Source organism: Marmota marmota, unplaced genomic scaffold (genome assembly GCF_001458135.2).
Source record: "Marmota marmota marmota unplaced genomic scaffold, marMar, whole genome shotgun sequence".
Classification (NCBI taxonomy): Eukaryota; Metazoa; Chordata; class Mammalia; order Rodentia; family Sciuridae; genus Marmota; species Marmota marmota.
The window spans coordinates 7,721,592-7,741,817 of NW_025999869.1; the positions used below are offsets into that span (position 1 = coordinate 7,721,592).

The following is a 20,226-nucleotide window of genomic DNA, read 5'->3' on the forward strand; positions in this document are numbered from 1 at the left end:
AGGGAGGGGGAGGGGGTAGGGGTGGGGTAACAAGGAAGGACACTGGAGAGATCATGACCCACACAGAATGAGCTGGTAACAGCCAAGCCACAACCAAGCAATTTCTGTTGTTTTCGAAATTCTACTAAAAGTACTTAGTTGAAGAAGTTGTATGTTTGTATTTTGAATAGTGCTTAAACTGGGGGTGAATTTTTGTAGGAATGATATTGCAGTAAGGCACATCTGTCTTGTTCTAATTCAGAGCCTAAAATACTTCTGTCAGGCTCTCCTTTTCCTTCTTAAGAATTTCTTTGCAAATCCACTTTTTTTTTTCAAACAATGACTCAACCCTTAGACCCCCAGGAGGCTTCTGACTCTTAAAAGAATTAGAAAAGATCTCCCATTATTATTAGATTCCATTTTAGATTGAGAAGAAAGCAGAAGTGGGCAAGATAGGTATGCCTTTATGCGGCTTGAGACACTTTTGAATTGTGCCTTATTCAAAAGGTGGAATCGCAAGGAGCACCTTCAGACTAGGAAATAAAAAGTCTACTGGACCAATTATTCGTAACCCTCTCAATGAAAGTAAAAAGAATTCAAACTCCCCAGAAGACCTAAAGGCATTTAAGAGAATCCAAGTAGCTCCACACATTTAATATTTTCTAAGAATAAACACGGAAAAAAGATTAAGCCTTCAAAGATCTCACTTATGTAAGTCTGACAACAACATAAAATACACAGTGGAAGGATTACTCTCAACCAAAATTCGGAAGAGAGGCTTTTGTAGAAAACGGTTCCTCTGGCTAGATTCCCTTTGTTTACAATAAGAAGTAGAATTTGGACCCATTATATATTCCTTCTTATGGTCCCCCTCGTGAATTGAGGTTGTTAAAGTAGCATTGTAATTATCTTTTATCTATAGCATGATTTATTTATAATATGAAATCCCCTTTACATTTTTAAAGTTGTAATAATTGGAATGCTCTCTTCAATAGTAAGGGAAAAAAATCACATTGGAATATGAGACAAATATTTATTTCACCAGTCTTTTTTAGGGAAGTTCTGAGTGATAATCCAATAAAAACACGGTTTCACATTTTGTTTTAGACATTGGATTTTTTTTTTTTTTTCAATTTCAAAGGTCACATTTAGAACTGCACCAACTATCATGGACTATGAATATGAATAAGTTGGCAGCGAGGCCCAAAGCTGGTGTCTTTTCAAGTAGAAGAGGCTTACTAATAGTTCCATTTGTTTTCCATTAAAAATCTACATTGTATTCACAGCAATCCACATGCCAGTATGTGAGCCTGCTTGGACAAAGCATTTGCTTTGTGTGTATCAGATGCAAAATTTACTTAAATTCCAGATAATTGCAATTGCATCTGCCAAGCTTTGTCACCGGCCTATATGAACATCTTCACAGTGTATACAAAGAGCAATTATCCAACAACCGAAGAAAAACGAAACAGTCATTTCTGCAAATTATAGCCAGCTCCTTTATCAAGGAGTAAGTTTGTGCTAAAAGAATACAACCCCAAAACATTTTTTTAAATAAAATGTATTCACTCACACCACATACATTATCTACACAGAACAAAAAAGGGAGCTTTTTCAACTGTTAAATTACTAGGTCTGAAACAAGGATAACTGAAATTTAAAATAAAATCATCTCGCAAAACATTGAAGCTTTTCCCCATGAAGAAAAAAATCAACAACAACAAAAAGGCAAACACTCGATTTAATTTGATTTGATGCACTGGTGTATGTTCTTTCTCTCTATTCAGGACAAAGTGCTTCTACAATAGTCACTTACCCTATTTATCATCCATCTTTAGCTCCCTAATTTGAAATATAAGCTCACGGAATCAGGAACATGAAGGAAAGTAAATACAGGGAAGATTTGAAGTGAAAAAAGAAAACTTGAGGAATTCAGTCCTGATTAAAAAGCATTTGCTTTAAGCATTAAATATTCAATTCCACGCAAGTGTTAGGCACCCCAGTTGGGCTATTCATTTGGTCAATATTTCTCTTTCTCTCTCTTTCACTCTTTTCTTTCTTCCCTCCTTTGCTCTCGCTCTGTCTCTTTTTTAAGTTCATGCACAATCCCATTTCGACTGTCACAGTCAACACAGCCAGCCTTCCTTCAAAGCCCAATCCAATTTTCAGACTTTTACACCTCATGCCAACTAAACAACATCAACGGTTCTCTTCAAGGACCTGATAGAGCAGATCTGTTCTTTTTTAACAAATTCTCAAAGCTATCCACAATGATCACAGGTGTGTCATTAGAATAGAGAGAAAACTCTATGAGACTACAAAATTTTTGTCACTTTTGACTTATGGGAAATCTATCAATTCAGTGGCCACTTACTTCCGCTTTCACCTTCATTTAAATATCTTCATTATCATTTTGTGGAATGTATGATGTTACTGGCCAAAGCTATTAGTCTGTGAAAAACCATCTCCGTATTCCCCAAACTGGAGCACCATCATTATCATTAATATTTCATGGAACTGCATTAAATGAGACAATATTCAATATTTAACTATCTAATCCTACAGTAATTTATATTAGAAAATACCAACCATGTGAGAATTCAGCCAGTCAGATTATTTTATTGGATGAACCTCTGTCATTATTAATAACACTTCAGTATCTCATATTTTTTTCAGCACAGAATGTAACATCCAAGGACTGAAAGTGATTTTGTTTCTAATTAATTCTGAAAATCCTTGGGAGACAGTGATAGGAGGATAAATATATTAATTTAGAATTGAAGAATTAAAAGCTGAGTCTTCAGATGCGGAAGTTTTCCTAGAGATGTGGATTACTGGTGTGGGCCCACACCTAATTCCGTTGACTAATAATTTAGCATGAGGAAGATGAGTTTGAACCTCAGAGAGTCTAAATTACAGGAAAAAGAAAGAAATGTAGTTTTATTCCTTTCTAGTACGATACTTACTTGCATTGCCAAGTTGTAAGGATATTTATAAACTCCATTTGATCTATTATCCAGAGTACCTATTGTTGATTTATTTTCAGGCAGTTCCTAGGCCATGAGAGGGTCTCTTTGCTTACTTAAACAGACCTCCTCTACCTTCTTTTAGAGCATTTGCAAATTCTTGTCTATTAGACATAAGCCAAAGTCCATACCTCTGGGTAAATTACATTTAACTTCAGAATGAGCAGAGTTCAAGTGATTTGGGGAGAATAACAAAAAGAATTCTACAGGATAAACATATTTGAGTTTGTCTAAAATCAAAAGCTTTGGGCTTTATACCTTTATAATCAGAAATGTCTTCCGACTCATCTTAAGCAAAAGAGGTTCTCCTGGCTACTAACCTTTCAAAAACATACTTGGAGGGGCTTAGAATACATTTCCTTAGACCCTCAGGTCATGCCGTATACAGAGAATAATGGTAAATATTGCTAGGGATTTTCATAGGTATCTTTAATCAACTGACTTTTCCCTCTTTAATCAACTGACTTTTCCCCCTTTTTTTTTTAGTTTGAAGGAATACCATCATTTATATCTTATGAAATATCAGTATTTGTCTTTCGTTATAAAATATGAAAGCATCAGACTCAATTCCAAGACTTTTTAGTAAAAAGAGTGTGAACACTGCATTAAGTCGGAATAATGGACATGGCAGACTAGAACTTTGGACAGCTAGAGACATGCAGAAGCACACAGCACGTTTCTTCCTGGTGTGAGACACAGCCACATTTTTGGGGTGACATTGATGGTAGTGACAGTGGGTAGAGTGAGGGACGGGGGGACTCTCACTGGAACCCGCATTCAGTGACTGAAGCAGAAGATAGTTTCATATCGTGCCTGGTGATGCTGGGAGACTTTGAAACACAGTACTTTGCCTTATAAGGGAAAACATGACCTGATTACCAAATCAAAAATAATTTATATTGTGCTTTTATTCTGTGTTGGTTAATTCTATGAAGTGTTGGAAAATAAATGAAGACATCCTGCAATACTGTGAGGTGCAAAAAGGTATTCTCTTATCTATAAATACTTCACGTCCAGGAGGACCCGGCAGGCAGCTATAACAGATCTCATAAAGCCTTAGAAATCCACGTACCCAATAGGAAGGGGCAAGATTCAACACTGAAATGAGGAGGACATCGGCCAAGGATCTCCCTACTTTTCTCAGTCATGGCTTCTCTAACTCAGACCCACAAGAATCAGAAGATGGAAAAGAAATGGTGATGGTGTGCCTATGACTTTCGAGAAATGAGGTATGCACATCTTGAAACTCACAGGCAGAAATAGCATTAATCAAGAGTTCAGCCGGTAATATCTAAAGTCAGCTGATGGCCAGAAGTTCAGGAGCTATTACCCGGGGTTGTGGGAAGGGTGGGCACCTCTCAGAACTCTCCTTTGCTATCAAGTTGCAGAGCTAACCACCTCCTACTTTTCAAGAACGTTAACCTCCCCACAAATGACTGCTAAAAGATGAATTTAATGGTATGAACAAGTTTTTTTTGGGGAAAAAAAAAAAACCTCCCTCAGAAAACATTTTCATCCATGGCATTTGGGGAATGCTTTAAAATGTTTCTTCTCTTTTCAATTCCAATCATTTTGCGAAAATCCCCTTCTTTAAAAATAAATAAATCATAAATTGATTCATTGCTTGTGAAAAATGTAAATTGACAGCTTTGGGGCGTGGACTCATTTATCCTTTCACTGATTAAATTTACTCAGGCAATAGGCACATCCTAAAGCTGTCCAGCAGCAGAATTTGTTCTTATTCTGAAACCCAGATGTTAGCAGTGACCTGACTCCTCTTGGCAGGGATACACAGTTTAATCCTGCCCCTCTGGCTTTACCCTTTACTTAATACATGTCTTTATTAGATATCTGAATTTTTTAAAAAAATGAATAAAAGGAAAGAAAGCTGAGAAGTGAAAATTCTGACCTCGCCTAAAGCTATGTTTTTCTCAGAGGAAATACATTTGGAGTTCCAGGGCAAAGCTATTAAACACATACACACACCCCCAAACAAAACATAAAAAAAAAAAAAAAAACCTTCCATGCTTCTATAATTAAAATATTATTTTGTACATGCACAAACACACAAACAATAGTACTTTTGCCTATAGACTATAAGCTTCTAGAGCAGAGAGGAGTCATCCACATATACACACACCCCCAAACCATGTGTGATTCTGTATACACCCCATGGGGGCTTAATAAACACTTATGAATTGACTGACAAGAGAAAAACCAAGAAATGACAACCTTCAGGGTAGCCGTAACACAATTTTAACTTGAAAATTGCCCAGGAATAGACTTCACAATCTATGGGAACATACACAAATCATATAAAAAGCACTGGTGCCCCTCATATACCTCGAGTGGCCTTAGGGAATAGCTTAGTGAAAAATCACTGTTGTAGGAAGGAGAGTTCAGGCTCTCTATCTATTTACTGTTTGGCTTCTGCAGTGAATCCAGCTGTGAGCAACATTCCTTCTGTAATAAAAGTTATTACAGAAAAACTTTTAAAATACAGATTAGAAGAAATACAAAAATTTGCTCGTCTTTAATATTTTCTTGCTAAGATTACAATGCAGAACCGTCTTTCCCTTTCAATTTTCCAGATTCCTGTTGTCATTTTAATTTCTATGTAGCTAAAGCTAGCAAAAGTCTAATCTACAATGCTTAGTTTCTTTGATAGTAACTTCTCCAAATAATTAGCAATAGATCTTAATTTACCCAGTGTTTTCTGTAAATGAAAGCATTAATTGTGCATCATAATTCTGAAAACATATTGTATTCAGTATTTTCTAGAAGAGGGTGTCTTAATGCTTCAGGTGCAAAGTGGCTTGCTTTCTTCTCTGAAGTTCATATACACTTTCTATCCTGGGGGTCTAAATGGAACTTGTATATAATTCAGTAGACCCTGAAACTGAAGAATTATATAAATAAGATGACACTTTTGTTAGCAATTTGGTCTTGCCACATCTCCTTTAAAGGGTGGTTGTTACAATTATTATCTATTTTGAAGAACAATTTCCAACCTGTTGAATTTCCAAAAGTGTACCATTAGAGCAAGCAGAAAAAACACATACAGTAAACTGTACTCAGGATTGGCCCCATCGCACTGAGAGGGGGTAAAACAAGAGGAGAAAACCAATTTTGCCTGTGGCCAGGAATTGTTTTAAATAAAAACACACAAGATAAACGTTTGTGTTTATCTTTTTACCATCAAGGGCCAAATTACTGCTTTAGCACTGCCGATGCTGCGGTTTGCTCACTTAAGTTATCCACAAGGATCAATGAAACTGTGCAAACAGCATCATGCTTACCACCTTATCTCTCATGCCTATTCTGCATATCCCACCCTACTCTCTTTTCACCTTTCTCCCACCTCACAGCTGAGGGTGGTCTTGCTCCATGGCCTCCTTGTGTCATTTGAGTTCATTTTCCAACGTGTACCTTTGAACATCTAAATCATTGTGTGTTTCAAAGAGTACCTTACATTTCCTATAGCACACCAGTTGCTTAGGAGAATCTGATAACTCCTAGTATTTTCCAGATTTTTCTATCTAAGCCAAACACATCTCATTTTTGTTTGTTTGTTTTTGTTTTTGAGTAATGTGTTTAGTTTTAGATCCTCACCTGAATAAAAATAAGAAAGAAAAACTTTGTTGTTGGTCCCTCCCCCCTACTTTCTCTCTCCCCTGTTTTCTTGGCAGCCACCCATGGACTGTGAGAAGTGAAGATTGATCATTTCTCCACACTCATCCACGGCCCTCTCTGTGGCCACGTGTAAATTTGCCAATGGATAATTAAGCAACAGACACATTCAATAAATATAATAAATAAATTTGATTTTTTCCCCTTAGTAATTGGTTTCATCTGACTGAGTCTGATTGTGTATGGGGATATATAAACAGGATTAGAGAGGAGAAAAATTAGATGCTGGGTCACACAAAGTATAGAGCCCTAGCTCCTGTGAAATGTTTCTGTAATAATTATGTTATTATACTTAGGGTTAACATATACAGAAGCAGTCTGTGCCTTCTCAAGACATTTCAGTAAGGTTAAAAATAAAACTGGTGGCATGATCATTACTGTAAGGGAACGGTAGCCGACTACAGAATACATTTTCCTCTCCTCCGCAACCTCCTCCTACTCACCCAGACTGCCCTTCCCTTGTACCTCTGTGACATCCAGGCTAGCTGGGCCAACCTTGACTTAAGCCTCCAGTTCCAGGGTTTGCATTACCCTAGGCCACATACACAGAAATAAGTTAGGTATACTAGAAGGTAGAGAACCAGGAGATGTTGGTATACAGTCACTGCCAGAGAAAATCCTAAATTGATGTTAAATTAAATCACCTTTCTAACACACTGTAGACAAAGAGAAAAAGCTTTATCTTATATTAAGAAAGAAAAAGAAATCCATGTATATTCCCATTTACTTTCTGAGATAACATTTTGGCATCAAATGACTTTTACCATAGTGCTCTTAGCATATAGCACAATGCTTGGTTGGTCTTGGATATTCAAAAACTTCTTACTGAAGGAGTTTAATAAATAAATACTGAAATAAACTTTCCTGTAGCTTTAATTTACCTGTTTCTTCTAAGTAATTTCTATTGAAATGTGTAGTATATACACACTTACATTTGGAATGATTTTAGGAAAAAAAAAAATCACAGGATCAGAAAGACTGCTGCAATGAATTCTCTATTAATGAATGTGATTTTAGCTCTATGAGTATTTACTATTTGGATATCCATATGCACAGATATTACTCTCTTCTTAATGGTTTAGCTTCATTCTTAGAAATTATCTAGAAACCTAACTTGACTACTTACAACATTTACAATGAAATTTTGAAGTGGCTTTTGAAAAAAAATCATGCTATAAATGCAGCAAGCAATTTCTACAATTTTCTGAAATGGTTATTTTACATTATTCAATGTTTTTCAACCTCTGCCAGAATAATCTCTATCTAAAAGCATATATCTTTTATCTACATATGCCCATATTCTTCTAATTGAAACAGGAGACAGAGCAAAATGTGGAGTATCAGTTAAGCCCTAAGCAATAATAAAAATTATAGTTAGACATAAGCTTTTTCTAAAAGAATCTTCTATAGGATTATTCTCCCTAAAGATTTAAAATCAGTATATTATCATTATTATTGATTTCATCTTTATCACATGAATTATATTTTCCAGTCTTAGTCTTTGTCTCTAAGAGGTATATTAAAGATTGAGGAACCTACATAAATAAATAAATGATTTATTCTTTTGAATTCAATTATATACAAGTTCTTATTTTAGAGGCCCATGTTCCCCTTCATATAAGTTAAAAATAAAAATAAATATTTTACATGGGTCAAATGAACAGAAATGAATAAAATGTCTAATATTTCTTAAAACAAGTCTAAGCTTACATATAGCTAAATAATTTAGTCATCAGAGCAATTAAAGAGACTGCCTTTTGGAAAGCTGAGCTCCAAACTTCTGTAGACCCAAATCACATTCCAGAAAACATAAATTAATGTCATGAGAAGAATAAGTGAACTGAAAAAATCTAACTTTATATTTTATGTTTCAAAAACCTTTGGCAGAAATGAATGAAAGACAAGAAAGTTGGAACTGGGCAGAGTCCATAGGACACCTAAGCAGGGGAGCAGGGGAGGCAAGCCTCCTCTCCAAGAATTACAGCTAAGTCCCGACAAATCTCAACTTCAAAGAACCCACCTCTCTTCCCAAACATGCACTATTAAATATCCTCAGGACAGACCTGTTTCTGTAGCACCCAGTATAAGTATCCTGGCAGAAGCCATACAGTGCTGAAAAGATGAGGGATGCTGTCAATCATTCCATCAGAATCAAAGATCAATTCATATTTTTCAGGAGGAAAAAAATCTTTACTGGAGAATACAGATTTTACTTTAACATGTTAGCTGCATTATTTTGTTTCAATTTCTCTTTATTAAACTCACAGAATTAAAACACCTAACTCTCTTTTCACAGAGTACAGCCGAAAAGCACATAACCATACTTTTTCCCTGATAATTCTTTTTGCCTACAAGACTCATAAATCTACACATTGGTGGACCAATGAAAGTATTTCAGCAAATACAAAGGAACTTGATTTGCAAACTGTTTCTCAAGATGCTTCATCATTTTTTTTCCATTAAGAATTGATAAAAATGATACAATGTTTCAAGTTCAGATTCACATTGTACTGTCCAATATATTAAATAGACTGGGCAGCCAGTAACATGGATTTTAGGAAAGACATTGTATACCTCTTTAACTTTATGAAATCTTTTGGAAATATGAGCAGGACCAGATATATCACTCTACTTTTGAATACTCTTAGCCCAAACAAAATAACTCTGTTAAGCAGTGGTTTGTCTTTGTTAGGTAGAAAACAACCTGAGATAATAAAATATACACAGTAGTGAATAATGTGAATGTTCCCCTCATAAAGCAAAACAGAAGACAGAAAATACAAAGAACACTTTGATGAAGCTGTTATTTGCTCTGAACATAAAAGAATCATATAACATTACTGATGGTTTCACAAAATTTTAAGAGTGGTATTATCTAATTAGAAAAAGTATTTCATTTAGGTTCCCTTTCACTGAGAACTTATCAAAAACAGCTCTTCTGTCTCTCCAAAGTAGGTCTTGCAGTGCTAAGGGTTATGAATCTGTTGAATGTACTGAGAGTACAGAATGGAGGATTACTCCTTGTGAACACATCAGGGCTACTAGGAATCAGCAGTTCAAAGAATAAAACTGTTGCTTCACACAAAGTAATGAGAGACAAAAACATAATGCTTTTCACACAGCCATATTTGAGGTGAGAAGCTCCACACTTAGTTTTAACTCTCCAAATCTCACTTTCAGTGTAAGTTTTAGCTATCAGGTGGGGAGAGATAACAAGGCCCTTGGAAATGACCTTGACCATATTTCACCAAAAATCACTCCTCAAAATCAGCCTGCACAGAAGACAGCACAATGAAAAAGCTAGCCCATACACGTACTCCTTAAAAGCATATATATATATATATATTTCAAAGTTCCTTGCAGCTACACAATGAAAAAAGTAGCAATCAATTTGAAAAATATTTGGTAGTTCTAGCATGATCAACACTTCATACATGCAGAAAAACCTCCATTCCTATCAAAATGAAGATAGGAACTCTTACAATACAGGCAAAGTGACTGTCAAGTTCCATGAATCCCCAGACTCAGTTATCTGTCTTTCTGAATAGCCTTCTCCCCCAGAAGTTCCCTTTTCCCCAGCAGGCTTGATGGCATGCTTTATAAAAGCTAAAGAGCAACAGGAAGTCCAATTGGAAAGTAAGCTACCTAATTTACCAATAAGCCTATCAAGATGATGATATTATTTTGATATATTAGCCTGAAGTCAGCACTAGGCACAAATGTTAACATGAAATTAGTTAAGATTTAATACTAAAAAAAATAATCATCATCAAACCACCAACAAACCAACAAGCAATAAACACCCTATCACACAGAATCACGTTAGGAGTAACACAAATCTGATTATTTGAATAGTAATCTAGCCTGGTATTACATCTAAAACATAGATATATTTAATATTTGAACACCAATTATCAGAGCTTTCTCTGAAGTTGCCAGGAAACAGAAGCAGAAAGAGGGGTGGGTACAAAACCAACCAACCTTAGTAGGAAAGACCACGTTCTTTACATCAATGTACTCTTGATCTTCACGTCTAGTGAAGACACTGAAACTGAAGCTAAACTTGAGGTTTCACAAATAAATTCATGCTTTGAATATATTATATAACAATTAGAAAGCTTGCCCCACAGGCCCAACAAAATAAGCCTTAGCCTGGTCAGCTATCTCTTCTGCTCATGTACTTGGAACATGCCGGAGGAATAATTCAGCTGCTCCATATGGGGTATATTGCTTTCTGGTCTTGGTCCTAGAATGAGATAATCATGATGCTTTCATGCCGTGGGTTCTTAGGATTAGAGTGTACTCTATGAATTCATTTTTCTTAATTACCCACACAAATTTTTCACTTAAAAAACCCTTGTGACTCTAATGAATGGAAGTTGAGATTTTCCCCCCAACTTGATCAAAATGGTCAATGCCAGGGTCTGTGAAAATATTTTTTAAATAGCAATATTTCCATCTCAAGGGACTCAACAATAAGCCGAGATTTCATTCTCAAGAAAATGCCCTAGTTTGATCAGTAGACTACAAAAGGAGAAATAAGCTTTAGATCTCAGGGATCCTGTCCACAATTTTTGTCAACACGGGGCAGCCAGAACAGGTGAATCTGCATGGTGTTTTAAGGTAAGTTATCTTTTGTATATAAGACAGTCTGACTAGTTGAATGAGGTTGTTTTATTTTTCAGTCCTGAACAGGCTATATTTCCTCTCCCAGTTCTTCCAATATCAGTTAAGTTTGCATTAAAACAAAGTTTAACACTATTATTGCAAACCACGCTCTATACCTACTCTGGGATGCAGCTACCATATAGCAGAAGGAAGCTTCTTTTAATAACAATATTTTTCCTCTGTAAAACACATGTGCCTCAGAGTATCACTGAGCTGGATATTCTCACCTGAGATGAAACTCTAAGCTCCTCAAGATGACAACACATGAACTGAGACTGCAACCTGCAGGGTCTCCCTGCCCACACTTAAGCTGCCATATATAGTTTGTTTTCCTATAGCTTAGCAGAAATTTTACAACTCTAAACTGATCTCTTTCTAAGTTACTGATTTGCCTTTACTTACTGGCCCTTCAGTTATCTTTCTGAACCAGAATTGAAAACTTAGCAAGGAGAAAAAGCAAAACATATGAGACATGGTAACTACCCAGAAATCTCCAAAGAACTTAAATGACAGAAATGCATTAAAGAAGGATTGTATATTAATTTTTAAATAATATTTAAAACAAATTCTTGTAGCAAGAGTTACAGAGTAAGTTCTGTTTTTTTTTTTTTTTTTTGTTGTTGTTGTTTTTTAAGAAGAGTTAGTCTGATCTGCATGCACTATGCTGGCTATTTAAAATAATTTTACTTCTTGTGTATGGTGGAAATTGTCCCCCCCCCTCCCCAATTGACAAAATGCCACTTCAAGTAAGATCTAAGAGAGGGCTGGTTTGAGGTTACAAATTGCCGTATGGCTCACAATTTTGAATAAAACAATACCAGCAATCTCCCTCTTTCTCTATAGCCCTAAATTTATTATTAAGTAAATTTAGCAATGGCTCAGTCACTGGAGAACAGGACAGTAGATGATGCACTAAACCACTTATATGTTTATTATCTTTGCAAGCAACGTGATATAGTGGTATCTATTATTGCTTCCTGCAAATCTGCAGCAACGTGATGCAAAACAGCATTTTTAAGAAATTCTCTTTTGGAATGCAAATGATTCTTCCTGCAATTTTGAATATTTTAGCCTGCATGTACCATACAGTAGTTCTGGAATCACTGGCATCTGTCATGCTGTCAAAACTGAGTCAAAATGCATTGTAATCCTGGAAAACGATAACCTTAAACATCAATGCAATGTTAAAATGCATCCTAAAAAAAAAAAATCCCTATAATTGTGATGAACCTTAGAGAGAAACCGGCAGTCCTTCTGCAGGGAAATAACAATCTACTCTACCGATCTTTCCCCTCCCCCTCCCAAACTCATGCAACTAATGATGACCTCCCGAAGTGCCGAATTTTAATGTTCCAGCATTCATCTGAGGATGAAGAAAGAAAGAAAAAAATACATAGAAAACCATGAAACAAGTTGCAAACTGCACAAACGCAAGGAGAGGGAGAAAGAACTGCAGCTGATTCAGGAGCGATTGCAGAATGAGGAGCAACAGAAAGGAAACAAGGAAGAAAGAAAAGGGAGGAAAAAAAAGCCTTAAGCATTAAAGAGTAAGAAGTGAAAAACATTTACCAGCAGCTCGGTCAGTAGCTTCGCTCCCTGACAACATCTACATAGAGAGATAACTTAGCCTAGAGTCTTCGGTCCCAGCTCGCTTTGGAGCAAAATTCCTTCACTTCGAGGGGGCAACACACACCCTCAAGAAAGAGAGAGAGGGAGAGAAGGGGAAAAAATAATCCCAATGACCAAGACAGGCTCCCCCCCTCCCTCTTACCCGCCCCCCGGACTCCCCAAACGGTGCTCTCGCTTCTGCACAGTTCTGCTGGCTGTGCCGCTGAGCTGCCGCCGCCACTGCCGATGTTGCCTCGGTGGCGGCTGCTGCTGCTTGCTGCTGCTGCTGCTGCTGCTGCTACTTCGGAAACGATTAGGAGGAGGACGCCCAAGCACGACCTGAGCCTGCGAGCCACCCAGGACCAATGTGCAACCTGCTCTGGAATCAAACCCATAACACACGCACGCACACCCAGTGGCTCCTGCACGCGAGCCCTCGCGCGCACACACGCGCCCGCCCGCGCGCCGCACACACACACGCGCACACACATATGCACACACGCGCGCGCGCACACACACACATATAAACACACACACACACGCACACACACACATACACATCTAGGGAGCGCCGCGCGCCGCCCGCCCGCACTGTCCCTGAATGGGGAGTGCGAGCCAATCCCCGGCCCCAAGCGCGCGCACAGGCCCTGGCCGCCTGGGCTGGGTGGTGGCGCTGGGGCTGCAGCTGCTGAGGCTGCGGGGTACGGAGCCAGGGAGGGGCTCACGACTGTGAAAGAGGGGCGCTAAGGGCACGTGCACCCCTTTGTCTGCAGAGAAAACCCCAATCGGGCGTTTCCAAGACCAGACACTGAGCGCTCAAACCCGGGACCTCCAGAGTTCAGTTCGGCTCTAGAGCCGTCCCGGGAAAGCTCGGTTCCCTGGCAGCACGCACCAAGGGTTCAGCTCTGCGAAACCCGATGCACCACGGTTGCACCCGGGCTGTGCAAACTGGGGAGCACCCGCAGCGGACGTGTCCTGCGGACGACCCAAGCCTGCCCCTGCTCGCGAGCATGCCCAGTGCTCGGCTGGACCCAGATTGCTCCTTCCAGGGTGAGGAACGCAAAGCGAGGCAGAGGCGGGTAGGGCCTGGGGAAGGCAGAGATTTCAGAGTCTTCAACAACTGCAGAGATGCCTCACCTAGACTGCCCGATGGTAGCCTAAACCTGCACCCCTGGGTGCGGTAATAGGGAAGCTAGGCTTCCAGATCTCCCAGAGGAGTTGGTTTTCTTCCTTTCATAAAGGGAATTCCAAAAGAAAGCAATTTTCGGCCCAGGAAAAGCTGATTCAGTTGCAAGGTAATTGACAAAAAAAAAAATCCAGCAGGACCTGGCGGTTGTAACACCAGCAGCTAAACATATAGCTTGCTTACCATGTGCAGGTTCTGTGGTATGTGATGTTCGTGAATTATTTGATTTTCTCCTGTCCAAACATTATATGATTAACCCTATAAACCGAGACCTGAGAATACCGTGCCAATTCCCAGGTGATTACACCCAAAGCCTCCCTGACTAGGAATCTCTTAGCCCTTGAAGACAGAATGCAGTAACTTGAGGAGCCCCAGGCACTTACAGCAAGAGAAAGGTCTGATGGATGTTTAGGGACAACATCCTCTGTCCCTCAAGCTGTAGGAGGCTGGTCTTCAGACCTTGAAAAACTGCATGCCTCAAAAATTGGCCAGTGTCAAAATAGTAATACTACCACTTATCTCTTGACTGCATATTCTGAGTTTTCTCCCACTCTACACAGGAAGACTGAGATTGAGATGTGTTGTTACTTCCCAGAGAGGATAGGGCCTGGATGAGGGTGTGGCTTGTCTTAATCTAAAGTCCATGCTATTTTTGCTAAAATATGTTTTTGCTAAAATATCTTCTTTTAATTGCAATTAAATAAAGCTGTGACATGATAAGGGCATAGCAGTTATTTTTAATTTCATTCAACAAATGCATTGATTTTCTACCAGCATTTGCTTCCTTCAAGGCACTGTCTTAGAGGTGACAGAAGATGACAGATACCATCCCTGTATTCTTTAAGCTTATATTCAAGCAAGAAGGAGATCATATGCTTGTGATGCTAATGAGGAACATTTGTGGAGCACCGGTAGGAGAGCATTTCCCTCCTACTTTCATGGAGTTAGCTCCTATTTATCCCATATTCACTTGCCAGCCTCAGTTCTTTGGGGAAGCTACCTGTGATCTCTCTGGCCTGGTCAAATCTCTCTTATTGTAGGTTTCCAAGGCATCATGTAACTTTTTAAAATTTGTTATATATTCATTCTTCCATTTGTGTTGTTATTTACTTAGTTTTTGAGCTATGTGGAGGCAGGAATGTTTCTATTTTTATATTCCATTATCCTCTTGAACTTGACAAATAAACTCACTCTCATTCTGTGTCTCCCTTACACCTGCCCCACCACAGCTTTTTCAAATAGGAATAGTAATTCTTTATGGTAGGATCTGTTTTTATTTCTATTTAACAGATAAATAAGATGTGGCTAAGTGGTTTTAAGTAGCTGGTGCAAAGCCACACATCTGGGTGCATGGCAGAGAAGGGGTCCACCTCAGGTCTGATGCCGAAGTCCACAAGAATAACCTCCAGGCCACACCACCTCACTCATGTTACCTAGTATCTAATCAGACTTAAATGAAAGGGCTTATAGGAAAGAAAGTGGACCCATGCTGGGGGTGGCATTTTGAGGGAATATAGAGATTAACAACTCACTATAGTAAGAAGTACGAAGACAAAGACACGCAATAGGATTTTGTAATTGATTTTGATCACCCACCTGGGAAATTGTTCAGATCTTGGCTCATTTTAACCTTACGAACAATTCATTTAGGTAGGTACTATTATCCCCAATTCATTGAGAAGTGAACTGAGATCCCCAACAAGCCCAAATCCAATAGATATAAACTCCAGGGGTCAGTGATCTATCTATCTATCTATCTATCTATCTATCTATCTATCTATCTATCTATATTCCATTTTATTCAAAAGGATCTGGCAGATATTAAACTCACTCTCTGCTCCTCTCTCTGCCTTTCTTCAAAACACACACACACACACACATACCCCTTGCCCAAGGTCCTATACCTAGTAAGTAGCAGAGCTGGGAACCTAGGTCTGTCTGACTTCAGAGTTTCAAAGACATTGGGATTGGGGGACAGTGCTCAGAGTGGCATTTGCAGCCTTACCGTGCTGTGCTGTGGTGTCTGGAGCTCTACCTGTGACTGCCAAAAGGAAGAACCCCCACAGTGCTTTTTCTTTCTCATTAGATCTTATAAGGAACCTGATATTCAGAGACTTAAAGTGGTTTTGCCAAGGTCGCAACCAGTGTCATAATGCAGAGCTGGGTTTTAAGTGTAGGACTCTCCCACTGCAGACTGGTTCAGGAGGTCATGAGTGACAGAGGAATATCCAGGATTTTTAGACGTTCTGGCTTGGGGGACACCAGGGAGTCCTAACTCAGAGTAGAAATGCTTCAGGGAACCATGGAAACCATGTATATCCCCTTCTCACCTGTTACCATTCCTTGAGGGTCCTCCTTTGTCAGGCCCTTTCCTTTACCTTCTCAGGCCTAACCTTGAACCCAGAGCCTTGCTGCCCTGCAAGTTCTTAGCTTAGTGCCTAGCTTGGTGCAGCAACAGCAGTGACAACAAACCACGGGAAAATAAAAACTGCATTTTGTACAGGTTCACCTCTGGCAGAATGCTAGGCATGCTCAGTGACAAGAGGAGGCTTTGATTACAAATAGGGAAGCTTTGGTTAAATACATTTCCATCTTCCAGTATTATTCTCTGTAAGAGACTGGCATGTAGTCCGTTATTGGCATGTACTTTGTATAGGAAAAGATAGCTTATGAGTCTTGGTTCTGTAACTGAAGGAGAGAAATCTTACACAATATTTTACATGATAATCATATTGTGCAGATTCCTTGCCTGCACAAATCAGGTCTGTAAGAATGTAATGCTTAGATATGAAAGAAATATCTCCATCCCTGGCATCTCCCTGCTCTGTCCTCCCTGTAGATACTCACATAGAGCATCCACAAATTGTATCCTTTCTATTTACATACCTCACAGCTATGGACATATGCATCCGGTTACAAATATATACCAGCATGTAATGGTGGATTTGTCTCCTGTAATTGTTTGGCTATTAGCTGGATTCTCCATTGAAATATGAGAAAAGCGGAATTGCTAAGAAAGCTTAAATATTAGCCCCTCCTTCCTTCTTGTTCAGCATAAATTTATTCCCAAAAGAATGTTTCAAAAAGCGGAAAGTTCCCCATGATTCTTGAAAACACTTCCTGTGTATGTGAGGTTGTTTTTTTTTGACACAGAGCAGCAGACTCTTCCATTTGTATTGTGAATAACCCATTAAGAAAGCCACAAAGGCAAGGATGTCTCCAAGGAAGACTTTGCTGAAAACTTGAAGTGTTAGGTGGTAGTATACTGTGTCACCAGTATGTGGACTTTTAAGCCTTTGACAAATCACTTGACACTTTCTAGTGCTAAACAGCTTACTATAGATTGTCACAGTTATTCCCCACAGCAACATTCTGAGGCAAGATCATTACAATCCCCATTTTATAGATGAGAATACAGAGGGTTTGGGAGAGCAAACCATTCACAGTCAAGTCTCAGGAACAGTGAATAACTGAACTGGGATGTAAGCCCGGGCCTGACTGATGCTAAAGTCTACATTCTGCTGCAATCTCCCTTTGCACTTGGAGACAGGTATAAGCGGGATGGGGTGATGTCATGGCTTATTTGTATTTGGTGTGCACAGCATTTTATATAGAGTAACATCTCTCTTCACTAGAACTTAAACTCAGTTTGGACAGCCCATATATAGGATCATTTTTTGGTTTATTTGGCAAACTAAAAAACTGATGTACCTGCAGCTTGGTGGGTAGGACTCATCAAACCAGTCAAAGTATCACTATAGCAAAGGCTTCTGAGTCCCCACTGATGTGCCTTTATTCCTTTTGCTTTAAAATAACATTGCAGTATAGTCGTCAACCACTTCCCAGGTAACTCATTACTAAAAGACACTTGTATACACTTCCTAGAGTCCTTTACAGAGCATATATCTTAGCATATTCTCACTTTTACAAGGATGGGAAATTTAGGGGTAAAAGCCAACTGAGTATTTTTAAATTACTGCAGCTCTCTTGATGTATGTTTCCAACATATTAAATAAACTTTAGAAGACTCACTAGATGCTGTGAATCCCTGCTTTTAGGAGAGGTCAGGGACAACTCTTCAAAACATGATCCCAAACAGCTAGACTGATTTCTGGACCCTTAACCCAATCAGTGAACTAATCCCCTGATAGGGATTAACTGAGTGGTAATTGGGGGCTGGTGGCAGGTGGGCATTGTGGGTATGCATTTGTGGTATATGTTTTATCCTTGTTGAACAGAGCTCTATCTTTCTCTCTCTGCTTCCTGTAACCATGTTCACAGCTGCCTCTACCGTGATGTTTAGCCTCGCCTCAAACCCCAGGAATGCAGCCAGCCTTCTATGGACTGAGACCTCTGAAACCATGAACCTCAGATATACTTTCCTCCTTTAACAGTTCTTGTCAGGTCTTTTTGGTCACAGCAATGAAAAAGCTGACTAACTCAGACTAGCATTTCCATTTTTGCATGGGATATCTTGTATAGGAAAAGATAGCTGATGAATATTGGTTCTGTAACTTAAGGATAGAAATCCTGTATGATATTTTATATGATAATCATTTGTCTTTCCAGAAATCACTCAGGTATAAGAAAAATGATGTCTAAGCAGCTCATACAAATGTAATAGTATCTGAATTTAAATTCTGAAAACCCCTCACACATTGGCTCAGAACCTATGTATTTTAATTTTATATAGTATTTTAACAAGTCTGAATTTACAAGCCCACAGGGAATTGGGAAACAAGAGGTAAACTGCCATTATTAGAAAATAAATAATAGCAAGACAGAGAGACTTATAAAAAAATAAAAGAGTTGAAAAAGTTTAAATTTTCCATAAAATATTTGAAAGGCTTATGTAATGTGCGGAAAAAGTCTCCCATAACACATTTCAACAAAACTTGTGGATATCTTTGGATTACAATACTGCAGAATATCAAATGATGTTAACAACGTCAACTTTGAACTCATACTTCAATTGCTATGTAATGTTAGGAAAGGAAAGACTGGATTCCTCAATCTATTACCCAGGCTCCCTATGTTATGGCCTAGAAGTTGCATGTATCTCTCCTCCCCTGAACACTCCAATGCATTTTATCAATAGGGATTGCATGGAGAAGAGTCTTAAGAGGGATTTTGTGGCCATTATCAATGTGATTGGCATTGTTCTGAATGAAGTAGTAATTAATTAGCAATGACTACTGCTTGTTAGGACCCAATATAGAGCTGGGAATAACATGTATTTCCCAAACATAGGGCCAGGTTGCATCTCCTAAATTAGATCTAGTCTATCCTTCCTCCACCTAGACCCCAGTAAAAGGCAATGATTCCCTATAACCACACTTTTCTTTATGCATGTTTTCTTCCACTTACTTTGCCTCCATCTGTAACAACACCCCCCCTCCTCATCATTCTCAAGCACCAACTCCTCAGTCAATATTCCTTTCAGGTGTCACTTACTCCATAAAGTCTTCCCCAGACAGAAATCATCTCCTCTTCTGAAGGCACTTCCTTGTAAATGCTCATCATGTCTCCCTTACGTTAGTTATTTATGTGCTCATCTTCTCTTTTCTGCTGGACCAGAGACTCCCTGAACGTAGTAACCCCTCTGGCTCATCTTTGAATCCATCACTGTGATTCAAAGACTTGAACTGAATAAAGTCTGCGCTATAGGAATACATAAATAAATGAATGGCAAGTGCTCAATATTTGTTGAATTAATGAACACAAGATTATAATTACCACTCTCCTGCTATGTCACAAAGACATTAAGTTATGTTTTGAGGGCTAGAGAATAGGGCTGATATCTTGGAGGCTCCATGAGAATCTATACTCCAGGGAGACTGAGAGAAGGCAGAAACTTCAGAAGTATTCACAAGATCGTAGAAGAGATAAAACGGAATTGGACACAATTGGTGACATTGATACTTGATACCCTGCAGGAAATTTTTGTCTGGAATTTGTAGACATGTCAATAAAAAACTGATAAATATAGTAGATTAGAGGACCTCAAATGATTTTTCAGTGCCTTACCTGTCAACAGCATAATCCCAAAGGAACATTTTGTGTTTGGGG

The 20,226-nt window shown here is 38.7% G+C and overlaps 1 protein-coding gene across 11 annotated transcripts in view; it reads right to left on the minus strand.

Moving 5' to 3' along the window:
- Positions 1-13,122, minus strand: part of Tenm2 (teneurin transmembrane protein 2) — a 1,198,434-nt gene extending 1,185,312 nt beyond the window's left edge. For all 11 annotated transcript variants that reach the window (XM_048815904.1, XM_048815889.1, XM_048815861.1 and 8 more), the window contains exon 1: positions 12,933-13,122. The gene's annotated coding sequence lies outside the window, so the exon portion shown is untranslated. The remainder of the gene's footprint in view (positions 1-12,932) is intronic.
- Between the last annotated feature and the right edge of the window lie 7,104 nt (positions 13,123-20,226).